Raw genomic sequence first — 20,164 nt, 5'->3', positions numbered from 1 at the left:
AAAATCCGGGACAATGCATACCCAGATTTTCCGGTGAAGAACACGAAGAAGAGTAAGGACGCACGAGGATGAAATCGAGGTTGGGAGCCCTTCGTATCGAGATCCATCAAAGGTGAATAATACGTTCACCATTGGGCGTGAAAAAGCAACGCTTCCCGGACCCAAAACGATCTCTAAGACCTCGGGAAATATGGCAAATGGTTACGCACGACGGATAGAGGGCCGTGATATATGTACATAACCGGATATCACGGCACAGATCTTGCTCGATGTCGGTTACGGATCAGTAATTAACGAAAAGGGAAGATCTTTACCTGTTTTAGACTTGTACTATGGATGAAACTTCCCTGTATATAAAGGGAAAGTTTTTCTTTTTGTAACACACATCGTAACACGCAAATCAAGGCAATACAAATCCATTTTCTGCTTTCTAGCTGATGCAAAAGCTCTTACTTAGCTGTTTGTTCTTCATTCGTAATTGGGTTCGAACCAAGGGTCCGACTGAGGGTTAAACCACTATTCAACCTAGGTTCAAGGTAGGCTGTAACATTACGACTGGTTTGATCATTCATTTTGTCTTTAATTCGTTTATCTAGAATTCTTGATTATTTGTGTTGAATCAATCCACATATCTTAAAATTGCGTACAAATTTAATTGTTATCCGATTTAAGGGTAAACAGTTTGGCACCCACCGTGGGGCAAAGAATAATAGTGGTGATTTGATACAAATCTACATAACACACTTTATTTTACGCTTGTTATTTAAAGTCTTAATTTCAGGCGCGCCAGCTTAAAAATGTCAAATTCTCAAACTGCCCACTTAAACGTTGACGCTGAGTCTGGCCATCATGGAGAAAATAATAATTTGGTACCTAGCAATGAGGTACCTCCTGTTGGTCCCAACGGAGCCCCAATTGCCGATCTGGTCGATGCTAACTCACAGGTGGCCATCGACGTCAATCTGCCAACTTATCCCGAAAACAACATTTGTGTGGGACTTCGATCAATAACTCGGGAAGTGCCTGAAGGCGAAGGTGATGGGGTAAGCCTGCGGCTAATCTTCGAAATGTTGCAGGCTCAACAAGCGGCGACAGCGCAGCTACAGAATCAAGGCCACGCCCCCAACAGGGTCGAGCCCGAACAATCCCAGGAAAGTGCCCGAAGAAACGAACAAACCACTGAGAGAACAGGTGAAGCGAGACTGGTGTAAACCCCGAGATAATGAAAATGCTTAAAGCGTTAACGAAACAGGTGGAATCAGGTGAGAAGAAAATTGAGGCCAATGACAAGAAGGTGGAAACATACAATTTCAGGGTCGATCAAATCCCGGGAGCACCCCCGATATTAAAAGGGCCGGATTCCAAGAACTTTATCCAGAAGCCTTTTCCTCCGAGCGCGGCACAGAAGCCGATCCCAAAGAGGTTTCGTATGCCCGATATCCTAAAATATAATGGAACCACACATCCAAATGAGCATGTAACCTCCTACACATGCGCCATCAAATGGAACGACTTGGAAGATGTTGAAATCGAGTTGGTGTTACTGAAGAAGTTCGGGGAGACTTTGTCCAGGAGTGATGATATGGTATCACAACATACCCCCAAATTCCATTGAGTCATTTGCTATACTTATAGATGCTTTTGTGAAGGCCTATGCCAGGGCCATCAAGGTCGATACTAGAAAGTCGGACATTTTCAAGATTAAACAAAGAGATGACGAGATGCTCAGGGAATTCGTGTCAAGGTTCCAGATGGAACAGATGGACCTGCCTTCAGTTGCAGATGATTAGGCCGTTCAGGCATTCACTTAGGGACTTAACCTTCGAAGCTCCTTGGCTTCACAACAGCTAAAAAAAAATTGGTAAAGTACCCAGCGATAACTTGGGCCGACGTCTACAACAAGTATCAGTCGAAGATTAGGGTCGAGGACGGCCAACTCGGAGCCCCTTCTGGGTCTGTTTATCCCATCAGGGCCGACGACAGGTCTAAGAGAGTCATTGATCATTAGCCAAGGCCGGTCCGGGATCGGTACCAACATACAACACAGACTAAAGGGGAAATGGGTCCGGGCGTCACCCTACAAGGAACGAGAAGAGAAGCAATCGAGGACCCAGTAGCCGAGGTCTGATGAGTAAAAATGGGTTTGACAAGCCGCTCTGGGGTAGGGACGCACCGAGGTTATCGGAGTATAACTTCAACGTTGATGTTGCCAACATCGTGTCAGCAAGCGGTACCGGAGGAATCTTTCATGGTGAAGCGCTAAAGCCTGTAAAATAATGAAATTAGTAGGGGACATCAAAAACCTAAGTGGGATTCGCAAAGGGGAACAAAGGGTTAATGCCTTACCCGGTTCAGTGCTTGTTGCGCCTCGTTGAAGAGACTTGACGTGCCATCTCGTTCATCTTTGCCTGGTCCTCCTCGGTTACCAGACATCGGAGGTAGCTGGGTACACCCACCGGAGTAGACAGTACACGAGCATCCTCTAGGATTATGAGACTGACTGTTCTCTTGCGCTAGGAGTCCACACTCGAAGCGGGAAATTACTTCACTAGTTTTGGGCTCGAACTCGGCCCGCCAGCTCCCGAGGGCATGTCCTTCTTCGGGACCTCCAGGTGAACAAGCCCGGAAAAGTCCTCCAATGCGGCCATATCCATGCCATCGAAGAATGAGTTGAGGACGTCGTCTGAGCCCTGCGCCACCTCGCTTGACATCTTTTTGCCCGCTTGGGCCTTTTCAAGCATGGACTCAGTATATGAGGGTGTCTCCATGATGTCAATGACACCGGTAGCCTCCTTCGGGACAGGGGCAGCTTCCTGGGGATCCACAGCCTCCGTGTCTCGCTCTGGTTCCGGAGTAAGAGTGATCGACCCCATGATCCTCTTTCCCGACCGTTACCTGCTCCCCCTCGTTGAGGGTCGACCCGTGAGCAATAAAACAGTCGTCGTCCTCAGGCTCGTCCCTGAGCCGGTAGAGAGCATCGGGGTCTGGTACCCTAGACTTGGTGATTTGTTTGGGCTTCCGAACCTAGATAATCACTTTCCTCTTCTTCACCTCGGCGTTCGGAGAATCCGAGGAATTTCTTTTCTTCTTATCCTTCTCCGCAGCCCCGGGCTGCCCCAAAACGGAGGGTTCGGCAAGCGAGGACGGATCCTCGTCCTTGTTCAACAGCCTAAGTTCTGTGGTTTTAGGTAAACCTATAAGAAAATAGAGAAGGTTAGCATTGTTTAAGTCAAGAACATGGTGGTAATTATTTAGGGGAAAAACCTCACCAAGAGAACGGGTCTCCCATTAGCCCTTCGAAAGCTTGCGCCATGCGCGCTTGGAGTATGGGATCATCCTACAGATCCCCTCGATCCGCTCCTTGAATCGGGGAATTGCCTTGGAAACTTGGGCAACCGTTGTACGATAGCAAATGCGGACAATGAGAGAAGGAATAAAAATAAGTTAATACTTAAGGAAGACAACACTTACGAGGTGTGTTCCACTTCTCGGGGAACGACAGAAACTCAGGAGGGATGAGGTCTTCGATTTTCACCCAAACAAACCTCCCCTGCTAGCCTCGGTCTTGGTCCTTGTCGATGCTCGAGAAAGGATCCTTACTTGCTCAGCGAACAAGCTTGATCAGCCCCCCTCGAAAACTTTAGGGGCTATATAGCCGGAGTAGATGGTCGAGGGTGAATCGAGGGTTGTCAGTATTGTTCACAAAATGATGTATGAGGATCACGATCCTCCAAAATGATGGGTTGATTTTCCCAAGGCACACCTCGTATCTCTTGCAGAAAGCAAGGATTACGGGATCTACCGGGGACAACGTGAAAGGGTAAGTGTAAAAACATAAGTACCCCTCCACGTGAGTAGTAATATCATCATTAGACTCGGGGACGACCACGTCCTTACTTCCCATTTACAGTCCTCTCAGACTATGGGTAGGGTTTCTTCAGTGACGGAGCATATGTATCTCCATGCTCCCTCGCCTTGGTCTTGTTGACTAGAGGCCTTCTCTACCTTGAATTCATCCCCCATAGTGTATCCCCCGGGTATTAAGCTCTTCATGGGAGGGGCTTGAGCCACCTCGGGGGCAGCCACCTCGGCACTCGTGGCCGGATTGGAAAATGAGGGAGCCGTTTGTTGTGGTACGGACTTGGAAATTTTAGCCATCGTGATCTGGGAAAATATGAAGATTTGAAGGGGAAATGAAGATTTGAAGTAAAATTATGAAGATTTGAAGAAAGAAAATGAAAGTTCGAAGGTGGGATGAAGATATGAAGATCTGGGTTGGAAATCCAAGGGGAATATGTGAGGGTTAGAGATGAAGATGTGAAGGTTCAAGAAGTGGGGTGTCACGACCCAATTCTATCATAGGCTGTGATGGCGCCCAACACCATTGTTAGGCAAGCCAACACTAAACAAACTAATGGTTTCCCGTTTAAATAAATTACTAAGTGGATAACATTTCCTCATTTGTTAAAAAAAGGATTTAGAAATTTGCAAATGTGACATAATTAAACGGAAGCAAACTAGTACAAATCGTAATCATGTAAACAAATCCAAAATCATAAGTCTACTAGTGTGTGTGCCAAGACCTGGTGTCACAAGTATATGGGCAATCTAGTAGAATATACAAAAGAACACTAGCCTACTGTCTGAAAAGAAATAGACAGAAAAAAATAAAACATAAGGTGGACTCCAGCTACTGCAGAACGGCTCGGAAGGCAACTTACCGTGAAGCCTTGAGATGGGGATCAAATCTGCGCACCAGACTGGTAACCAGATGCACCTGCCTCAGATCCTGTACAATTAAGTATAAAAGTATAGCGTGAGTACATAAATAATATGTACCCAGTAAGTATCTAGTCTAACCTCTAAAAAGTAGTGACGAGGGGTCGACTCTGACACTTACTAAGGGCCAACAATATGATAATATGAAATTCTAATTAAGCATGGTATATACAACAATAAAACTCAGAACAAGAAATAACTGAACAATTCATCACCATATTTAAGAACCCAAATCACTTCCTTCATTTAAAACAAATAATCTTTCAAATAATGAATTTATTCCAATTATAAAAGGGACTTCCAGTTCTATTATCACGCACAAAATTCCACCGTGGACGTTCGGCTCAATCCAACATAAATGTAAATTGTGCACTACCGAGGGTCGAATGGCACGAACCATAGATGCATCTATTAACCTGCCGAGACGAACAACCCGCTCCCATGAGAGTAGTATAAATAATTACCCCGCTCGCGGAATATACTTGCGACGCGGTCAAATAAAAATTATCAATAAATCATAACTCTTTCTTGATTCTTTTCAAAATAAAGACAATTCAACTTGAAGCTTTTAAATCCTTAAAATCCTCGACTTAGTTCCATTTGATACAATTAATAAATATAATCAAATAACGGTGTCCACAAAGTATGATGTAAACCTAAAACTACCCGGACATAAACAGGAATAGTAGCTACGTACGGACTCTCATCACTTCGTGCGTACGTAGCCCCCACAAATAACAACACATATTAATTAAGTTCACCTATGGGGTAAATTCCCTCTTACAGGGTTAGAAAAGAGACTTACCTCGTCTTAAAGCCTACTTCCCAATTCAAGAATGCGCTCAAACCTCCAAATTTGATGCCAAACGACTCGAAACTAGTCAAATATTACGTAAATCAATCAATCTATGCTCAAGAGTTCATATCTCCACTATTAGAGTGATTACTCAACCCAAATTACAAGATTCCTAAAATTCACCATCGGGCCCACATACCCGGATTCCAGAAATATTTGAAGAAAGTTGTTACCCATAACCTTAGGAACATAAATATATGGTTTTCACTAAGTTTCATAATCATTTTCGTGGTAAAATTTTATTTTTATTAAACCCTAGGTTTTTCATCTAAACCCATGATTTCTACCAATTTTCATGTTGAAATCTACCCATAATCTATGTATTAAACTCACATTAAGGTAGGAATTACTTACCCTCAATAGCTAGGTTGAAGTCTCCCTTTTTTAAGCTCTAAAATCGCCCAAATGTGTGAAGAATGGGAGAAAAATGCCTAAGTCCCGTATTAAATAAAGTTCACTGCCTTCAGTGATTTCTGCACTTGCGGTCATAGGGCCACACTTGCGCCCTCGCTTCTGCGGACAAAAGTCTGCTTCTGCGGAACTCCCCTGGTCCTGCTGGCGTCGCTTCTGCGGATGGGGTTCCGCTTCTACGGAGGATGGGCCGCACCTGCAGAACCTGGGCTGCCCTTCCTTGGCCGCTTCTGCGAGGCTTGGTTCGCACCTGCAAGCTCGCACATGCGGCTGTCCAAGCGCAGGTGCGATTATGTCAGACCTGATGCTTTATTTGTTGTTCCAAATTCTTATCTTGGTCCGAGCCTCGTCTGATTGATACTCGGGGCCCCGCCCGAACATACCAACAAGTTTGAAGTCATAAAACGGACTCGCTCAAACTCTCATAATGCTCGAAACAACATAAAAACTAAGAATCGCACCCCAAAACCAATTGAATCAAACTTAAGAATTTCAAGTTCTTCAATTTACTTCCAATGCGCCAAAACGTACTTAAACTACTCGGAATGACACCAAATTTTGCGTGCAAGTCTTAAATGACATTACAGAACTATTCCCAATCTCAAAATTTTGTTTGAACCTCGATATCACCAAAATCAGCTCCCAACCAAATTTAAAGAACTTCTAAAACCTTCAAGAACCAACTTTCATTATTAGGCACCCAAAACGCTCCCGGGTCATCCAAAACCTGATCCGAACATACGCCTAAGTCCTAAATCATCATATGAACCTATTGGAACCGTCAAATTCTGATTCCGAGGTTGTCTATTCAAAATGTTGACCGAAGTTAAACTTGTCCTTTTAAGCCAACCTTAAGGAACCAAGTGTTCTGATTTCAACCCGAACCCTTCTAAATCCCAAACTAACCATCCCCGTAAGTTATAAAACAGTAGAAGCATATACGAGAAGTCTTATTTAGGGGAACGGGGTTCTAGAAATCAAACGACCGGTCGGGTCGTTACATTCTCCACCTCTTAAAAAAATATTCGTCCTCGAACGGATTTAGATTCATACCTGAGATGCTGAATAAGTGTATACCTGGGATGCTGAATAAGTGTGGATATCTGCTCTACATGTCCTCCTCGGACTCCCAGGTTTCCTCCTCGACTGGTTGGCCCATCCACTGAACCTTCACCGCGGAAATCCTCTTAGATCTCAACTGGCGATCCTGTCTAGCAATAATGGCAACTGGCTCCTCCTCATAACCCAAGCTCTCAATCTAGCTGAATAGTGCTGAAGTCTAACACATGTGACAAGTCGGCGTGATACCTCCGGAGCATAGACATGTGAAAAATCGGATGAACCCCTGATAGGCTGGGAGGTAAAGCAAGCTCATAAGTAGCCTCCCCAACCCGCCTCAACACCTCAAATGGGCCTATAAACCTTGGGCTCAACTTGCCCTTCTTTCCGAATCTCATAATGCCCTTCATCGGCGAGACTTTCAAGAGAACCTTCTCGCCTACCATAAATGATACATCACGTGCATTCTGATCCGCATAACTCTTCTGTCTGGACTGTATTGTGCGAAGTCGCTCTTGAATCAACTTTACCTTTTCCAAGGCATCCTTCACCAAATCAGTACCATATAACTTAGCCTCGCCGGGCTCAAACCACCCGATGGGAGAACGACATCGCCGATCATATAAAGCCTCAAATGGAGCCATCTCGATGCTGGACTGATAACTGTTGTTGTAAGCAAACTCGGCCAAAGGCAAGAACTGATCCCAATGTCCCCCAAAGTCAATCACACATGCTCTAAGCATATCCTCCAAGATCTGAATTGTCCGCTCTGACTGCCCGTCGGTCTGTGGATGAAATGCAGTGCTGAGAGCTACACGGGTCCCCAACTCACTATGTACGGCTCTCCAGAAATGAGAAGTGAACTGAGGGCCTCTGTTTGATATCATGGAAACAGGAACACCGTGCAACCGAACTAACTCCCGAATATAAATCTGGGCCAACCTCTCTGAAGTATAAGTAGTTGCAACTGGAATAAAGTGTGCTGACTTGGTCAACCTATCAATAATAACCCAAACTGCATCGAACTTCCACAAGGTTCACGGCAACCCAACTACGAAGTCCATAGTAATGTGTTCCCATTTCTACTCTGGTATAGTCATCTGTTGGAGTAAGCCACCTGGCCTCTGGTGCTCATGCTTAACCTGCTGGCAATTTAGGCACCTAGCTACATACTCAACTATGTCTTTCTTCATCCGCCGCCACCAATAATGTTGTCTCAGGTCTCGATACATCTTCGTAGCATCTGGATAAATGGAATACCGAGATCCGTGTGCCTCCTCTAGAATCCTCTCCCTCAAGACATCGACATTAGGAACACATAGACGACCCTGGAGTCGCAGGACACCATCCTCGCCAATAGAACAGTGTCGGCCCAAGGGTAAGGCTGCTAAAGCAGCTGCTTTGGGCCTCATAATTTTTGGGGCCCCAAAGTTTTCTAATAGGTTATATATTAATTTATTTTTAGAAGAATATTTAGTGTTTTAAATGAAAAAGTACAAATTTTTATAGTAAAAAGTAGGATTAAATTATTGATCATAAATTTAGAAAAAATATCTTTTTGGAAATCACTCTCTAGACCATAAATTGAGAAAGGATTCGATTATTAATTCATAACTCAAAAAAGGTTAAAACCTTAATACAGTCCCACAACGTGTATATCTCAAGAGAAATTAAATGGATTAGATAAAATTATTAATAACTTTGCATATGAAAAACTAGAAATACAAAATTTAAATGAAATTATATATGAATTTATTTTTATACAAAAAAAGGCCCCTCATTGAAATTTTTCTTTAGGCCTCCATATTTATTGAGTCGCCCCTGCAATAGAAACCTCCTTGGCAACACCCTGTAGTACCGTCTCTCTGAGAACTGCCAAGTGCGGATCATCAAACTGTTGAGCCTTGATCTACTCCAATAGTGAAGACTTGGCAACAACACATGTACGAACTCGGCTGGGCTCTAAAATATCCAACCTCATAAGTCTGTTAGCCAAGTACTGAATGTCCAAAGCTAGTGGCCTCTCTTCTGCTGAAATAAATGCCAAGCTACCCATACTCTCTGCCTTCCTGCTCAAGGCATCCGCGACCACGTTCGCGTTGCCCGGATGATGAAAAATGGTGATGTCACAGTCCTTCAGTAACTCAAGCCATCTGTGCTGCCTCAAATTGAGATCCCTTTGCTTGAACAAGTGCTGCAAACTGCGGTGATCAGTGTAAACCTCACAAGGCACCCCATATAGATAATGCCTCCATATCTTAAGAGCATGAACAATCGCGGCCAACTCCAAATCGTGCACAAGATAATTTTTCTCATGGGGATTCAGCTGACGTGAAGCATATACAATAGCTCGCCCCTCCTGCAACAATACACAACCCAAGCCAACGCGTAAAGCATCGTAATACACAATATACATCCCTGAACCGGAAGGCAACACTAGAACTGGTGTTGTAGTCAAGGTCGTTTTGAGCTTCTAAAAGCTCGCCTCATAATCATCGGACCAATGGAACGGAGCACCCTTCTGGGTCAATCTAGTCAAAGGTGCTGCAATGGATGAAAAGCCCTCCACAAACCGGCGATAATAACCTGCTAACCCCAAGAAACTCCTGATCTCAGCCACCGAAGTGGGACGAGGCCAACTCTGAATTGCCTCAATCTTCTTGGGGTCCACCTTAATACCCTCGCCTGATACAACATGCCCCAAGAATGCCACAGAATCTAACCAAAACTCACACTTGGAGAACTTAGCATACAACTTTTGTTCCCGCAAAGTCTGGAGCACTACGCTCAAAGGCTGCTCGTTCTCCCCCAGGCTACGTGAGTAGATCAAGATGTCATCAATGAAGACAATGACGAATGAATCAATATAAGGCCTGAACATCCTGTTCATCAAATCCATAAATGTCGCCGGGGCATTGGTCAAGCCGAAGGACATCACTAGAGACTCATAATGACCATATCTAGTACGGAAAGCAGTCTTCGGAACATCTAAGTCCTGATTCTTCAACTGATGATACCTTGACCTCAATTCGATCTTAGAGAACACCCTAGCACCCTGCAATTGGTCAAACAAATCATCGATACGTGGCAACAGGTACTTGTTCTTGATGGTAACTTTGTTCAACTGGCGGTAATCAATGCACATCCGCATAGTTCCATCTTTCTTCTTCGCAAATAACACTGGCGCACCCCAAGGTGATACATTTAGTCTGACAAATCCCTTTGCTAACAACTCTTCAAGCTGATCCTTCAAATTTTTCGGAGCCATACAGTACAGTGGGATATATATAGGCTGGGTACCTGGAGCCAAGTCAATACAAAAATCAATATCACTATCTGGTGGCAAGCCTGGAAGGTCAGAAGGAAACACATCGGCGAACTCCCGGACTACTGGCACTGAATCAATCATCGGAGACTCTGTGGTGGTATCCCGGACATAGGCTAGATAATCCAAACAACCCTTCTCGACCATATGTCGAGCCTTCAAAAAAGAGATAACCCGACTAGATATACTGACAGACGAACCCTTCCACTCCAATCTAGGCAACTATGGCATTGCTAAGGTAACAGTCTTGGCATGGCAATCAAGGATGGCGTGATATGGGGATAACCGGTCCATGCCTAGGATAACCTCAAAGTCGGTCATATCAAGTAACAGAAGGTCCGCTCTAGTCTCATAACCACTGAATGTGACCACACAAAACCGATAAATCCAATCCACAACCATAGAATCGCCCACATGAGTGGACATATAAACAGGAGTACCCAAGGACTCGCGAGGAATATTTAGGAAATGAGCAAACAAGGATGATACATATGAATAGGTAGATCCTGGATCAAATAACACTGAAGCATCCCTACCGCAGACAGAAATAATACATGTGATCACGACATCTGAGGCCATTGTATCTGGTCTGGCTGAAAAAGCATAGAATCTAGCTGGAGCGCTGGCTGGCTGGCCTCCACCCGACTGAACAATAGCTGGCTGACCTCCCCCTGCCTGGCCTCCACCTCTAGGACGGACCCTACCTACCTGTCCCCTACCTTTGGGCGGTCGGACGGCTGGTGCTGCAATCATGGGCTGATGAAATTGCTATACTACCTTGCCCCGAAGTCTGGGACAACATCTCTTCATGTGACCCGGATCTCCACACTCATAATAACCTCTCGGTACCATAGACTGTTGCCCCGAAGTCTAACCCTGATGGCCTGAATACCCACTAGAAGAACCCTGGATGGCTGGTGGGCGGTATGAACTCCCTGGCATGGCACTGAAATAGGCACTGGAAGAACCCTGATAAGTTGGTGGGCGATAAGAACTCTCTGGCATAGCACTAAAATAGGGTCGCGCTGGAGCACCCCGAGGAGGTGGTGTTGCTGGATATGTGGGCCTGCTAGGCTTACCCCTCCCAAACTGACCTATGCCCCTAGCCGGGGCACCTCTAAACTCTCCAGAGAAACTGGTCCTCTTGTCCTGCTGCATCTGCTCTCTACCCCTCTGGCGGTAGCCCTCAATCCTCCGAGCAATCTCCACTACTAGTTGATAATCAGTACCATCTCAACCTCACGGGCCATACTAGCCCGAATATTGGGGTCCAACCTCGCAACAAATCTTTGTACTCTCTCTGCATCGGTAGGAAGTATCATGAGTGCGTGGCGAGACAACTCAGAGAATTACGCCTCATAATCGGTCACTGACATCTGGCCCTGCTCAAGCTACTCGAACTGACCTAGCAACTCTTCCCTCTGAGAGGGTGGAATATACCTGTCCAAGAAAAGCTGTGTAAACTGGTCCCAAGTCATGGGAGGAGAACCCGCTAGTCTGCCAAGAAGATAAGACTGCCATCATCTACGGGCCATGCCCTCTAGCTGGAAGGTAGTGAAATCTATCCCATGGGACTCCAATATCCTTATGTTATGCAGTCTGTCCTTGCACCGATCAATGAAGTCCTGGGGATCCTCATGCCACTCACCCCCGAAGATAGGAGGGCGTAGCCTAGTCCATCTGTCCAATAGCTTCTGCGGATCGCTGTCCGCAGCTGGTCTAGGCTCAGGTGCAACTGCTGCAACTGGTTGGGCTCCACCCACGGGTAGTGTACCCGGAGTCTGATATACTGCAGTTGCATGCCCCGGAGCCTGGGCAGTAGGGGTCTGTGCTCCCCCTCCCACCTGAGATATGGTTGGGTTTGCTGGAAATAAACTAGCAAGAGTCATAGTGTCCATGAACTGCAGCATACGGCCCATGACCTCCTGAAAACCCGATGCTAACATGAAATTTACTGGGGTTGGCCTTGCGGCGGGCATCTCGCCCTGCTCCTCAATAATGGGATCCTCCATTGGATCTGCTGGTGGTGCTACTGGGGCAGCTCTAGGACGCCCTCGTACCCTACCTCGGGCCGGTGCCCTTCCCCGGCCTCTGCCTCGGCCTTTAGCAACGAGGGGAGCAGCTCCTCCCGAGTCTAGAACGTCCCCTGTACGCGTCCTCACCATCTGTGAGAGAATGAGAGAAAGGATTTTAGTATACCATCAACTGCACGATAGGAGATGAATAAAGAGTAGTTTCCTAACACCCTATACCCTCTCGAAGATAAGTACGGACGTCTTCGCACCGATCCGCAAGACTCTACTAGGTCTGGTCATAACTTGTGAGACCTACGTGAACCTAGTGCTTTGATACCATGTTATCACGACCTAATTCCAGCATAGGCCATGATGGCGCCCAACACCATTGCTAGGCAACCCAACACTAATCAAACGAATGGTTTCCCGTTTAAATAAATTACTAAGTGGATAACAATTCCTCATTTGTTAAAAAAGGAGATTTAGAAATTTGCAAAGGTGACATTATTAAATGGAAGAAAACGAGTACAAATCATAATCATGTAAACAAATCCAAAATCATAAGTCTACTAGTGTGTGTGTCAGACTTGGTGTCACAAGTATGTGGGCAATCTAGTAGAATATACAAAAGAACACTAGCCTACTGTCTGAAAGAAATAGACAGAAAAAAATAAAACATAAGGGAGACTCCAGCTGCTGCAGAACGGCTTGGAAGGCAGCCCACCGTGAAGTCTCGATATGGGGATCAAATCTGCGCACCAGACTGGTAACCAAATGCACCTGCCTCAGATCCTGTTCAATTAAGTATAGAAGTGTAGCTTGAGTACATAAATAATATGTACCCAGTAAGTATCTAGTCTAACCTCGAAGAAGTAGTGACAAGAGGTCGACTCTGACACTTACTAAGGGCCAACAATATGATAATATGAAATTCTAATTAAGAATGATATATATAACAATAAAATCCAGAGCAAGAAATAACTGAACAATTCATCACCATATTTAAGAACCCAAATCACTACCTTCATTTAAAACAAATAATCTTTCAAATAATGAATTTATACCAATTATAAAAGGGACTTCCAGTTCTATTATCACGCACAAAATTCCACTGAGGACATTCGGCCCGATCCAACATAAATGTAAACTGTGCACTACCGAGGGTCGAATGGCACGAACCATAGATGCATCCATTAACCTGCCAAGGCGAACGGCCCGCTCCCATAAGAGTAGTAGAAAGAATTACCCCGCTCGCGGAATATACTTGCGACGCGGTCAAATATAAATTATCAATAAATCATAACTCTTTCTTGATTCTTTTCAAAATAAAGACAATTCAACTTGAAGCTTTTAAATCCTTAAAATCCCCGACTTAGTTCTATTTGATACAATTAACAAATATAATCAAATAACGGTGTCCACGAAGCATGGTGTAAACCTAAAACTACCCGGACATAAACAGAAATAGTAGCTACGTACGTACTCTCGTCACTTCGTGCGTATGTAGCCCCCACAAATAGCAACACATATTAATTAAGTTTACATATGGGGTAAATTCCCTCTTACAAGGTTAGAAAAAAGACTTACCTCGTCTCAAAGCCTACTTTCCAATTCAAGAATGCGCTCAAACCTCCAAATTTGATGCCAAACGACTCGAAACTAGTCAAACATTACATAAATCAATCAATCTATGCTCAAGAGTTCATATCTCCACTATTAGAGTGATTACCCAACCCAAATTGCAAGATTCCTAAAATTCACCCCCGGGCCCACATACCCAGATTCCGAAAATATTAGAAGAAAGTTGTTACTCATAACCTTAGGAACATAAATATATGGTTTTCACTAAGTTTCATAATCATTTTCGTCGTAAAATCTCATTTTTATTAAACCCTAGGTTTTTCATCTAAACTCATGATTTCTACCAATTTTCATGTTGAAATCTACCCTTAATCTATGTATTAAACTCACATTAAGGTAGGAATTACTTACCCTCAATAGCTAGGTTGAAGTCTCCCTTTTGAAGCTCTAAAATTGCCCGAATGTGTGAAGAATGGGAGAAAAATGCCTAAGTCCCGTATTAAGTGAAGTTCACAGCCTTCTGCGATTTCGCACCCGCGATCATAGGGCCGCACCTGCGCCCTCGCTTCTGCGGAACTCCCCTGGGCCGGCTGGCATCGCTTCTGCAGTCCCGATTCTGCGGAGGATGGGTCGCACCTGCGGAACCTGGGCTGCCCTTCCTTGGCCGTTTCTGCGAGGCTTGGCTCGCACCTGGGAGCTCGCACCTACGGCAGGCCAAGCGCAGGTGCGATTATGACAGACCTGATGCTTCAGCTGTTGTTAAAAATTCTCATCTTGGTCCGAGACTCGTCCGATTGACACTCGGGGACCCCAGGGCCCCGCCTGAACATACCAACAAGTTTGGAATCATAAAACGGACTCGCTCGAACTCTCGGAACGCCCGAAAAAACATAAAAACTAAGAATCGCACCCCAAAACCAATTGAATCAAACTTAGAACTTCAAGTTCTTCAATTTACTTCCAATGCGCCGAAACGTACTTAAACTACTCGGAATGGCACCAAATTTTGCGTGCAAGTCTTAAATGACATTACGGAACTATTCCCGTACTCGGAATTCTATTTGGACCTCAATATCACCAAAACCCGCTCCCAACCAAATTTAAAGAACTTCTAAAACCTTCAAGAACCAACTTTCACTATTAGGTGTCAAAACGCTCCAGGGCCATCCAAAATCCGATTCGAACATATGTCCTAGTCCAAAATTATCATACAAACCTATTGAAACCGTCAAATTTTATTTCCGAGGTCGTCTACTCAAAATGTTGACCGAAGTCAAACTTGGCCTTTTAAGCCAACCTTAAGGAACCAAGTGTTCTGATTTCAACCCGAACCCTTCCAAATCCCGAACTAACTATCCCCGCAAGTCATAAAATAGTAAAAGCATATACGAAAATTCTTATTTCAGGGAACATGGTTCTAAAAATCAAAATGACCGATCGGGTCTGTTACACCCTGTACATTAATATTAGGATAAGTCGTAGTAATCCATATAAGCTTGAAGGGATTAAGACCATTAATAAGATTATAGAAGATTTGTGACTATAAGACCCCGTAATTTTAACAACCTTGATACCGTTATATACATTTGATATGGTATTTTGAGTGGAATATTTTTGTAAAACAGTTTGAAAAATATGATTTTATATAGTTATTAATATTACTACTTTCAATTACACACATAATATGAGAAAGTTTATGGGATTTTCCTTATTGTAAAGATAGAAATTATTTTCTCACTAGAAAAGAAGGTTATCTTTTTACCATTTTAAGAATTAAGCGTATGAAAATTTTACTCTTTATATGAGATTAGAAAAATTATAAGTTGAGAAAATATATGTATTTTTGCATGGATGTTTTAATAAAATAATAGTGTATGTATTTATTTTATGTGGTACCACATGAACATGATAGTATGATGTATAAAGTGTATTAAAAATAAGTAGAATTTTAAGTAATTTGAGATAATTCTTAATTATGCGGGTAATTAGTTAATTACTAGGTAACGGGACATTACCTAATTACCTAGTAATTGGATAAAGATTAAACTTTCCCACCCCCATCCCCACGTGGCAGTAAACCACATCCTAAAGAAATGACTCTTAGTCATTTCTTATTAGGTGGCAAACTAATGTGAAGTTTTACACATTCATTTTATTCTTAATAATTTTCATATCAAAGACACTACAATGAAAAGTGGGGGACGTTAGCCATTCTGATAAGTTTCAACAAATTTCCTTCTCAAGACATTACAATCTTAGCAATCCTTATAAATTTTCAACACAATTTCTTACCACCGATTCCTACAAACATTATTATTTTCTAATCAATATTCTTGGAAGTGTAGTTTTTGTGCTGGACCATAAGGCATCACACAGTAATTTTTTCTTGGAGCTTTGCCTTATTCAAAAGGTAAGCTATTTGAGGCCTTTCTTTAAGCTTTTGATGAGGTCATGTGTCTTTTCTTCCTTTCAGATGTGCCTTTATTCTATACAGTAGTTATAATCTACTTATGTTTGGCAAGAGTAGTAATATTTTGAACGCATAGTTGACACTACTTTGCGCTCTTCTCCTTCTTCATCCAACCCATGTATACAAATATGATAGTGTCTTCAACACTTCAAAAACCCGAGATTTCAGAGCACCTTAATTAACGTGAGATTTTACAATATTAAGGGAGTACGGTGTAATCTTTCTCAAGAGAATCGACTCAGGTATGTTAAGGTTATTCCTTCTTTCTTTTGGCATGATCCCAGTAACGAGACGTAAATGTAATGATATTCCATAAGTGGTTCTACTCTTAGCAGTTAAGGATGTCTATGTTATTCATTCCCCAAAGATCATGCATATCAATTTGAGGATATTAATTACATGTAATAGTTGGCATCCTGTGTTCATGACTTTTCTGAGATTTGTTAAGATCACATTCTAGCCCCTCTACGTGTTCTGGGAACGATCTTGTTCCAATTTAATCCTTAATTTTAATACCTTTAATGATATAGAGAAAGCACGAAAAGGACGGAGACAGATTTGATGTAATAAGATATTAAGATGCTCGGGCCATATTCATACTTATTTGCAGCTTACTTAACTAAGTGGGTGAGAGGAAATTGTAGCTCAGTTTGGTTGTGTACTAATTACACAGATTTGGTGCTTCATTTTTGGAGTGTTTCCATAGATATAATTTTCATTTCATGGATATTACTCCGAGCAGAAGGCTTCCACTAAAAAAATGGTTTTCATTTCATTTGGTTCCTTTTATAGTCAGTAGCCTAAATTACAACTGTATTTCCTAACGAAGTATGGCAGTCATACATTTACCACCGTGCTACGGCCGGTTGGGCAGTTACATATTTACCACCGTACTACGACCGGTTGGGCAGTTACACATCTACCACCTAGCTACGGCCGGTCGGACAGTTACCACCGGTTGGGCAGTTATGCTTTTACCACCGAGCTACGGTCGGTCGGGCAGTTACCACTGATCAGTTGGGCAGTCATGCATCATACGATACTTATAATAGTCTCAAAGAGAAGCATTATATATATATAAGTATAATGAGTACGCATATACGGTGGCACTTCAGAGATTCAGGTTGATTCTTATATGTCTTTAATTAATGTTGAATTATGGTTATGTTTCAGTTCTACCTTACATACTCAGTACATTATTCGTATTAACGTCCTTTTGTTAGGGACGCTGCATTCATGCCTGCAGGTGTAGATAATCAGTTTGATGAGCCCTCATAGTAGACGAGATTGGCATTCAGCAAAGGATTGGTAAGACTCTACCTCATTTGGAGTGCAGCCGAGACTATGAGTTATCGTGTCAGAGTTTTGCTAAATACTTATGGGTAGGCCGATACACTGTCTCATTTGATGTCAAATAATCTTAGAGGCTTTGTAGACAGAGGTTCATTTTATTCAGTATGGCAGAGACCTTGACGGCTCATATGTATTCATGTTTTAAGAAAAATGATTTAGTGATACAGTGTTTTTCCCACTTATAGTTATACATTACGAGTTTTGGCCATGTTGGTCCATGATAGTTGCAGAAAAAAAAATGAGTTACAGAGTGGTTCGCTCGGGCCAGTACGGCACCGGGTGCCAGCCACGCCTCTCCAGGTTTGGGGCGTGACAAAGTGGTATCAGAGCGGGTCGTGTCCTAGGGAGTCTACAAAGTCGTGCCTAGTAGAGTCTCAGTTATGGGTGTTTTGCGCGCCACATTTATAATTTAGAGGCTATAGGGCATTTAGGAAATGCTACCCTTCTTTTGTTTCCAGATCGTGCCATAGAGCTGAGTCATAAGAAGTCAGTACGAAGCTTTCGCCAGATTTTATATGCACCACAGGTGCAAGTATCACAGTAGAGCTTTAAGGCGTAATTTCCACCTCTGTGGAAGGGAGGTTATGAAAGCGACAGAAGATACGATGCAATATTGAAAGGTAAGTGAGGTAAAGGTGAAGAAGATACGAGAAACTTAAGTACAAAAGGTTGTGAATAGTCGAGACTTCAGATATAGTTTGGCTTTTAGTTTAATTTAAAAAGGAGACCCTAGTGAAAAATTTGTAAATCTCTAAGAGTTAACATTCGAGGACGAATGTTCTAAAGGGGGGAAGGATGTTACACCCCGTACTTTAATATTAAGATAAGTCGTAGTAATCCATATGAGCTTGAAGGGATTAAGACCATTAATAAGATTATAGAAGATTTGTGACTATAAGACCCGGTAATTTTAACAACCTTAATACCGTTATATATATTTGATATGGTATTTTGAGTGGAATATTTTTGTAAAACAGTTTGAAAAATATGATTTTATATAGTTATTAATATTACTACTTTCAATTACACACATAATATGAGAAAGTTTATGAGATTTTCTTTATTGTAAAGATAGAAATTATTTTCTCACTAGAAAAGAAGGTTATCTTTTTACCATTTTAAGAATTAAGCGTACGAAAATTTTACTCTTTATATGAGATTAGGAAAATTATAAGTTGAGAAAATATATGTATTTTTGCATGGATGTTTTAATGAAATAATAGTGTATCTATTTATTTTATATGGTACCACATGAACATGATAGTATGCTGTATAAAGTGTATTAAAAATAAGTAGAATTTTAAGTAATTTGAGATAATTTTTAATTATGCGGGTAATTGGTTAATTATCGGGTAATGAGACATTACCTAATTACCTAATAAGTGGATAAAGATTAAACTTTCCCACCCCCATCCCCACATGGCAGCAAGCTACATCCTAAAGAAATGACTCTTAGTCATTTCTTATTAGGTGGCAAACTAATGTGAAGTTTTACACATTCATTTCATTCTTAATAATTTCCATATCAAATACACTACAATGAAAAGTGGGGGACGTTAGCCATTCTGATAAGTTTCAACAAATTTCCTTCTCAAGACATTACAATCTTAGCAATCCTTATAAATTTTCAACACAATTTCTTGCCACCGATTCCTACAAACATTATTATTTTCAAATCAATATTCTTGGAAGTGTAGTTTTTGTGCTGGACCATAAGGCATCACACAGTAATTTTTCCTTGGAGCTTTGCCTTATTCAAAAGGTAAGCCATTTGAGGCCTTTCTTTAAGCTTTTGATGAGGTCATGTGTCTTTTCTTCCTTTCAGATGTGCCTTTATTCTATACAGTAGTTATAATCTACTTATGTTTGGCAAGAGCAGTAATATTTTGAACGCATAGTTGACACAACTTTGCGCTCTTCTCCTTCTTCATCCAACCTATGTATACAAATATTATAGTGTCTTCAACACTTCAAAAACTCGAGATTTCAGAGCACCTTAATTAACGTGAGATTTTGCAATATTAAGGGAGTATGGTGTAATCTTTCTCAAGAGAATCGACTCATGTATGTTAAGACTAATCCTTCTTTCTTTTGGCATGATCCAAGTAACGAAACGTAAATGTAATGATATTCCATAAGTGGTTCTACTCTTAGTAGTTAAGAATGTCTATGTTATTCGTTCCCCTACGATCATGCATATCAATTTGAGGATATTAATTACATGTAATAGTTGGCATCCTGTGTTCATGACTTTTCTGAGATTTGTTAAGATCACATTCTAGCCCCTCTACGTGTGTTGGGAACGATCGTGTTCC

At 42.3% G+C, this 20,164-nt stretch overlaps 1 long non-coding RNA gene across 1 annotated transcript; it reads left to right on the top strand.

The window, feature by feature from the left end:
* The first annotated feature begins 16,198 nt into the window (after nucleotides 1-16,198).
* LOC138896804 (uncharacterized) lies at nucleotides 16,199-18,039 on the top strand. Its single transcript, XR_011410219.1, has 2 exons — nucleotides 16,199-16,738; nucleotides 17,720-18,039. It is a non-coding gene; the product is annotated as an uncharacterized lncRNA (long non-coding RNA).
* Nucleotides 18,040-20,164: the final 2,125 nt, after the last annotated feature.

The sequence above is a fragment of the Nicotiana tomentosiformis genome, chromosome 8 (assembly GCF_000390325.3).
Source record: "Nicotiana tomentosiformis chromosome 8, ASM39032v3, whole genome shotgun sequence".
Lineage (NCBI taxonomy): Eukaryota > Viridiplantae > Streptophyta > Magnoliopsida > Solanales > Solanaceae > Nicotiana > Nicotiana tomentosiformis.
This window is presented reverse-complemented; position numbering and strand designations above follow the sequence as displayed.